Here is an 8,438-nt window from a genome sequence, read left to right on the forward strand (position 1 = left end):
ATTTAATTATTCGCTGTACATTTACTCTGCCTTCTTCTTCTCCTTCTTCCTGCTTTTATTGTTTCTCTGATCTACTCATTTGTCATGACCTGCCCAAGTGCAGTGCAGTTGGTTAAGAGGATTTTTGTTTACATTGAAAATTGTGCGTAAAAATTCAAACTGATTTCAATTTATGCATTCATTGTTCACGAAATTCATTCATTGTTGAATTTTGCTCCTCTTCTAATTGAAAAGAAATTGAATTAAATACAGTTAAGTGTGTTTTGGCATTTGTCCTCCAGGTATAGTGTTTCCATATCCGGTTCGATAGTTTGCCATTCTATATTCAAGTATATTGTTGACTTTAGGTGTTCAGCTGCTGCTCCACAAAACTTTAAGGATATTTCTTAAGAATTTGATGCCTTAATCCGTTTTCGTAGTACGAGTTTAGAGTAGAAAGGACATTTGAGAAAATTATTGTTTGTCAACATCCTGCTGACAAGCAGACAGGGTACTGTCGCAGTCTTAATAATTTATATCTATGATTTATTTAGCTTTTGATTTATTGAACTTGAACTCTTAATTTGATAGGGGAAGAGATTGGTTTTACAGCTGTGAATATATGAGATAAAATTAAGAAGAATAAGAATAAATTTCTCAACTTTCAGTAAGTGTTTGTATTTGCTTTTAATTATCATTACCCATATATCCAGCTACATCAGAATCGTAACAGTTAATAAATTTAAGAATTGAGGATAGTAGATTTGCCTTCCTTGCCTGCATTTTTAAAGTTCGCCTTGTGAATAATTGAGTGGAGTTGCCTGTCTCCCATCGTTCGCGGCTGCAGGTGGCGGATAGGGGAACGCTCGACAGATACGCAGTTTAGGTTCCAAATAAAATACCACTCGCGGACCAAACCCCTGCATGGAGGTGTAAGTAATTTTCATCTATCTCTAAGCTGGGATTAGTGGGATAGCAACATACTTATTCCAATCTAAATTGCTGGCGAATCGTTCAGTCGCCTTATGCTCAACTAGGAGTTAAATGAAAACTATATATACGATATGTACATACCAACAATTCAGCTAACTGTTCTACACTGTTGGAAAGATTAACTTTCAATGTTCCCATATTTAACCAGCGCCGGATCACAATATTTTAAGTTGGAGTTAAAAACTTTTACCCTTAAAAACTTTCACCAAAAGAGTTAAGGTGCCAAATCGGCAAACATAATTTAACTTAGATAGGACTCTAAAGTTATGTCAAATGCACTCCTTTTACTAGAGTCCTATATGAGTTAAATTATGTGCCTGATTTAGACCCTTAACACTTTCGGTAAACATTTTTAACTGGGAGCTTTAAAAATCCTATTCTTTAAATTCTTATTCTTATTAGCCCTATATCAATCACTGTTCGGTTTTAGAAAAATTTTACTATAAATGGGGTTTTCGGAAAGAATCCATATGGATACAAACTTGGTGCCTGAAAAAAAATCCTTCAATTTTATTTTGTTTTTTATTCCAATTTTTATTGGTTTCAGTGTTTAAAATACATCAAAATTCATTTTCTTTACATATAAAAATGAATGTTTGTGTGTATGTCATCGATGAACTCAAAAACTACTGGACCGATTATTATAAAAATTGGCAGGTATATACTACTATGGGCAAAAAGTAAGGTGAATTTGGTTGTAAAATGAAAAATCTTTATTTATTCTTGTAAATCAATTTCATCCCCTTCAAAATAATCTCCTCTCGATGAAACACACTTATGCCAACGATTTTTTTTCAATTCCCGAAACATGCCAAATAGTCCATTTCCAGTATAGCCATCAGCACCTTCTTCGATTCAGCTTTTACCTCCTCAATCTACTCGAAACGCGTTCCCCGGAGTGGTCTCTTGAGTTTTGGGAATAGCCAGAAGTCACACGGAGCCAAATCAGGCGAATACGGTGGTTGCGGAACGATATGCCTGTAATTCTTGGCGAAATGGTCACGAAGAACGAGTGCAGTGTGAGACGGTGCATTATCGTGATGTAAAAACCAAGAGTTGTTAGCCCATAATTCTGGTCTTTTTAGACGAATTGCTTCACGTAAACGACGCATAACGCTCAAATAATATTCCTTATTAACAGTTTGGCCAGGTGGAAGGAATTCATAGTGCACCCCACGACGAAAATCGAAAAAAACTGTCATCATGACCTTTATTTTTGAACGGCTTTGCGTGCTCTTTTCGGTTTGGCCTCGCCTTTAGCACGATATTCGCTTGATTGGTCGGTTGTTTCAGGGTCGTAAGCATAAATCCAAGTCTCATCTCCCATAATGATGCATTTGAGCTTGTCCTGATAGTCTGAAAGCATTGTTTCACACACATCAACGCGACAACTTTTTTCCAAGAAATTGAGAGTTTTCGGTACCAAACGAGATTTGACTTTTCGTAGGCCCAAATGGTCTTTCAAAATGGTTTTCACAGATCCTTCTGATATTCCGATCATATCAGTAAGGTCTTTAACAGTCAACTGACGAGCACTAACTCCTTCATTTCATTGACGTGTTGGTCATCTGTTGACGTCGATGGTCGTCCGGAGCGCTCCAAGCATCAACACGTTCTCGACCCTCTTTGAAGTCTTTGTACCACTTATAAACATTTTTCTGCGACATGGTCGAATCACCAAATGCCTTCTGCAACATGCTAAACGTTTCCGCAGCCGAAATTTCATTCCGCAAACAAAATTTGATGGCACTTCTCTGCTCAATCAAATCAGACATTGTAAAAATCGACATTGGTCGTTTGGTAAACAAAAGCGTAAATATATTACTGATAATGACATTCACATGAAAGTTGGCCCAGATGTTACTAACAGTGTTGTCAACTCATGAAAAAAATAACTAGAGCGAAATTTTAATCCCGCGAAGTTTGACAAATAAATTCACCCTACTTTTTGCCCATAGTAGTATATGTATTTTTTTACGGAGAAGGTTTGTATGCTTATTGATACCACTCGCCACCAGGTGGCGCTGCAGAGTAGCAACTTCTGCCCCATTCAACCGATTGGCATAAAAATTAGTATGATTATGTATTTTTAAGCAGAGGAAACGTAGCAACGCGCGCCGGGTACAGCTAATTTTCAATAAATAAGAATTCGAATAAGAATTATACACTTCAAGTTCATATTTACTAAAATAAATAAAGGCAAAAATAATGCTTGGAATAATAAAAAAGAAAAATTAAAAGGAATTGTCTTGCCAAAAATTGTATTCATTTCATATATAATAAAAGTCTTAAAGGGGTGCCGGTGGTCTAGAGCTCCCAAATTTAGCGTATATTTAGGATTTTTTTTTTGCAATAAAAACAAATGAAAAACGATATTTAAATTTTTTAGAATTTTTATTTAACTTGTTTTACATACAAAAAAAGCTAGTAAAAAAAACTTTTTATTTTAATTGTAATAATTTTAAAAATAGCGCTGAAGTTGACCTTCTCGAAAAATTGAACTTGGACGCTGTTGTCGATTTTGGCTCTTCTACTTATCTGAAACACAAAAACCAGAAAAATCATCAATCAGTATGACTGTAACTATGTCCCGTACTAGAATAAAAAAAATTTACAAAAAGGCGCGGTTTTGAATTTGACACTATAAAAATTGGGATTTTTTCAGTTTTTATAAAAAAAATACGCAATAATTGAAATAATAATGGGATTCTAGTATGGGCGACAGAAATTGTGTTGTGAACAACATACAGGGTACGCCATCTTTTATGTCGGTATATAAACGCTGAATAACTTTGTCATTTACCAACCGATAGACTTCAACATACATGTTTTCGATACGTCAATTCAGTACAATTTCAACCATGGATCGCTTTACACCGAAACAACGCGCTGAAATAGAGACGCTATATATCGAGAATAGTCGTTCTATTGTTCTAACTCAACGCGCATATCGCGGCAAACATGCACCGTCTGACAATACTATTCGTCGTTTAGTGTCGAATTTCTTTGAGCACGGGACAGTAGGAGATCGTCAACATGCCGTTCATCAACGACCAAGACGTTCCAATGAACTTGTTCAAGCAGTGAGGGAGAGCGTTGCCCAGGAGCCAACAGTGTCGTATTGTCGCCCCGCTCAGCATTTTGGCGTCAGTGAAACCATAATGCGGCGTATTTTAAATTATGATTTAAATTTGTTTCCGTATAAAGTGCAACTGACACCAAGAATATTGCCGATAGACCATTCACGTCGCTTGGAATACGGCCAATCAGTCGCTCGAATGGTTGACACTGAACCCAATTTTTGGAAGCAAATTTTAATAACTGACGAGGCACATTTTAACTTCCGTGGCTACGTGAATAAACAAAATTGCCGCATTTGAGGAACTGAGAATCCACACGAGATCCATGAAACGTCATTGCATGACCGGCATTTGCGCCAAAACCATCATTGAGCCATATTTTTACCGAGAAAACGAAACGATCGATGGAAACCGATATCGATGGATGTTGGCTCATTATGTCTGCCCGCAAATGCGTGAGAAAGGTTTAGGGTTACTGGTTTCAACAAGGCGGTGCGCCATGCCACACCGCGAATGCAACAATTGAATTTCTGCAACGAAAATTCCCCGGGCGTCTAGTGACATCAGAATTCGTTTTAGAGGTTTGGTTCCTTCAGCAAAGTTTCTTATTTTGATCCCTAGAATATGACTTTCACAGAGCAATGGGCGATTTTTGTGCCTCCCCACAAATTGACCCGGCCTAGTGTACACTTACAGTTCACAAAAGTAAACCAAATAAGAAAGTACTTGTACTAAGTACAAAACACAAACACGTAAAAATAGATAAAACTAACAAGAGACTACCCGAAAGTGTATCCTTTTATAATAAAACTAAATTTGGAGTCGACAGCACTGATCAAATGGCACGAAAGTATACTGTCAAGTCAGGTTTCAGAAGGTGGCCACTTCAAGTTTTTTTTAATATCTTGGATTTAGCTGGGATAAATTCCTGGATATTGTATAAAAACACGGCGGGTGAAACTATATCAGGGAAAGATTTTTTGTTCCGCTAAGCTGAAGAACTTGCTTCTGAATATTCGACTTCAGGGGAAAAACCACAAGAAGCTAATATTCCAAGTTCAATTGGTACCCCGCCTGTACGTAAATGGTGTAAAATAGGTTATTGCAATAATAATCAGACCACAACTATTTGCAATATATGCAAAAAAATGTATGCGAAAAGTGTACACAGAGAAAAATCTATGTGTGTAAAAATTGTGGCTGATGTACAAAAAACAACAAAAAGTTTGATTAATTTATAATGTGTGTAATCCTATTTATTTTATTTATTTATTTATTTATTTTTATTTTTTTTTAATTTTTTTATTTTTTTTTTCTTCATTAATTATTATACTTTTCTTTAAGACCAGTCATTTTGACTGGTTTTGGTAAAAGTAGTTATATTTAAATAGAGGGTAAGTCTAGTGTTAAAATTCGAGGTACACTAATGCGCGGACCGCTCTCTACCTAGTTAATGGGCCATAGAAGCTATAATATTGGGAATTTCCGCATAAAAAATTCACAGTATATTCTTAAGATACTATACTTCCGAAATATCAAAAAAAAACAAAAAATAGATTTTTTGTAATTTCTACACCACCGGGTCCCTTAAGCAGTTATCGCGACAATCAAGAAGAAGAAATAATTGTATAGTTTCTAGCTATTCCAGTATTATTCCCTTCAAGCAACTATCTTTCTTGAGCACGTAACCTCACTACCTTTAAAATTTCCACATGGAGGCCCCGATCCAAAAGGGTGGGATTGTACTATTTTTAACTGAGAGATTGCATGTACAAATATAATAAATATATTCTTGTATATACTAAATATATACCATACATATGTATATATGTGCGTGTGTTAGTCGTATATCAAAAGCGTTGACTAGCACTTTGGCTAATCGGCTTAAGTAATTGCAATGCGTTATATTTGCAACGCTTGATTAGCGTTTAATTAATTGCATTAGTCATAAGCAACGACAACTGTGCGTACATACATACACACATGTATGTTATATATCTATTGGCATACGAAGTTGTAAATGAATTGCGCCGACATGTCAACAAGACTTTGTACGTAATTACTAAGGCATGCCAAATACAAAATTACATAAGGCACTCTAATTGGAACTACATTCAATATATGTATGAATGTGTGCTCTAATGTATGTGAACACACACCCACTATATACATACTTGGCTATTTACATGCCTATTAGTTAATAACTAAGTATTGTGTAAACACACGGGTACATATATCCGAATTTCCCAAGTATCAATCGCCGTACGCCCTGCCCGTGCCACTTCATGCGGACTTGTCCAATTCCGGTTCTTATTCATGAACGTGTTTACATACCAACACACACACACACACATGCATATGTACTTGGGAGTGGTTTACTAGTAATCTACAAATGTTAATATAATTACTTGTTTGACACCACGAAAAGCGCAATAATTCAAATTTCAGCCAATTAAGTAAGAAATACCCGAAATTTGTACTGCTTAGCTTTATCAGCATATTGATGCGTATGTAAGTGTGAAGATGATTGCATAAATAGAAATTTGAGTACAATATTTCACTGTCGCAACTACAATACATTTCCCATATTTACTTATTTATATTTATCGGAATATAAATATATGCAAATAACGTGAGAAAATGGGAAATGAAATGAGTGAATTAAAATATGAGGATGTCGAACCGCTTCTTAAGTGTATCCGCATCTGAAATTAACAAGGCTTGTTATTTATATTTCTGATATTAGGTACTTCTGCGTTGTCGGGCGCTATCTGACGTTTCCATTAGAAATTTCAACATATTTTATCATAAATGCACTCGACGTGGTTCGAAATACTATTTTACTTGCCGTCTGCACGGGACAGTTTTGCAAAGACAATAGCAAGAGCCTAACTCAAAACCCTTTTCACCAATACAGGATTCGGCACTCGAAATATAACAACTTCAAAAGGCCATAAATTTAGTTTGGAAAATTACTTTTATTCAATTCAAAGTAAAAAATCTGTGAAAATAGTACAAAATTACGAATCAATTTACTTTTGCCCGATATGACCAACTTTTCCCTTGACTATGGCCTTGAGACGGTACAGAAACGAATCGCAAGCAGCCGGCATGTGACTTGCAGGTATTTGAAGACTGGTGAATCTTTTAGTTCGGATCTTGGCTCAAAGAGAATCATCCATCCTCCCAAATGGCCCAAAGAGTATAATCCACCGGATTCGCGTGTGCTGAATTTGAGAGCCATTGTGTGGACGTTACGAAGTTCGGAACGTTGCTTTTTAGTCATTCTTGATTCACTCGAGCTTTGTAAGACGGTGAGACGAGTCCTGTTGAAACGTCCATGGTCTGCCACCGAAATGTTTGTCTACCCACGGCTTCAAAGCAACCTCCAGAAAACTTTTCCGCTAATATTTCGTATTTACCTTAACGCCAGGCTCGATGCAAACGTTTGCAGAGCGCCCATCTGCGGTTACAACGGCTCAATCCATTTCTTGTGGTGGGTGCTGCCTTCTGGTGGCCAATCGATGGCTCAAACTCTCGTATGAACGGTCGATCAAACAAACCCTATCGGTTCGGGAGTTTACGAACAGCTCAATTTGAAAAATTTTCTCGTTAGAAAACACAATGTTCGGAAATCGACCGCACCAAGCGAAGCAACTCCTTCCCTCTCTCAAGTCTGACTTGTTGCTACTTTGGTGTGAGATCATGCGCCTTTCGGATCTTATAAGGGTTGATTCTGAGATCATTTTTCAGTATGCGTCGGATGCTACGCATATTTTTAGTTATTTCGCCATTTGATTGGCACTTCGTTGGAGATTTCGTCCTAGTCGCTTCTTCACTTTTTGAACTATTTTGCGTGACGTTGCAGTCTTTTGATGACCATCTCCACTACGTTTCGCGATGGTACCGGGATCATTGTTACGAATAATGGTGCGATAAAGAAAAACTTTATTTACTTTGAGTTGCTCGAGCTCACGAAAAATCGTTGGTTGTGATGTTCCAGCCAAATATAATGCAATCACACGATTACGTTTGAAATCCATTATTGATTTTGTTTTTTCGAGTTTACTCTCGGCAAAATGCCTCCTCGCGCTTGTAAACAATACTCTAGACTGTCATAAGCTAACTAACAGACAGCTGATGTCCATGCGTAAGCTGCGCGAGCGGTCTGAAGTTGGTTACACTTCGAGTGCCGGACCTTGTATAAGATTTTACTCATATAAGTCCGTTAAATTTGAGGGAGCTGCAATATATAAACTATCAGGTTATGAAGAATAAACTAACTTTATTAAATCTATAAATAAATGCAATACCAAATTAGTATAGTTCCTTGCTCTGGTGGCTGATAGTAGTCATACGACGCTTTTTAATTAGATTTTCTGCAAA

This window comes from Anastrepha obliqua, chromosome 3, assembly GCF_027943255.1.
Source record: "Anastrepha obliqua isolate idAnaObli1 chromosome 3, idAnaObli1_1.0, whole genome shotgun sequence".
NCBI classification, from domain to species: domain Eukaryota; kingdom Metazoa; phylum Arthropoda; class Insecta; order Diptera; family Tephritidae; genus Anastrepha; species Anastrepha obliqua.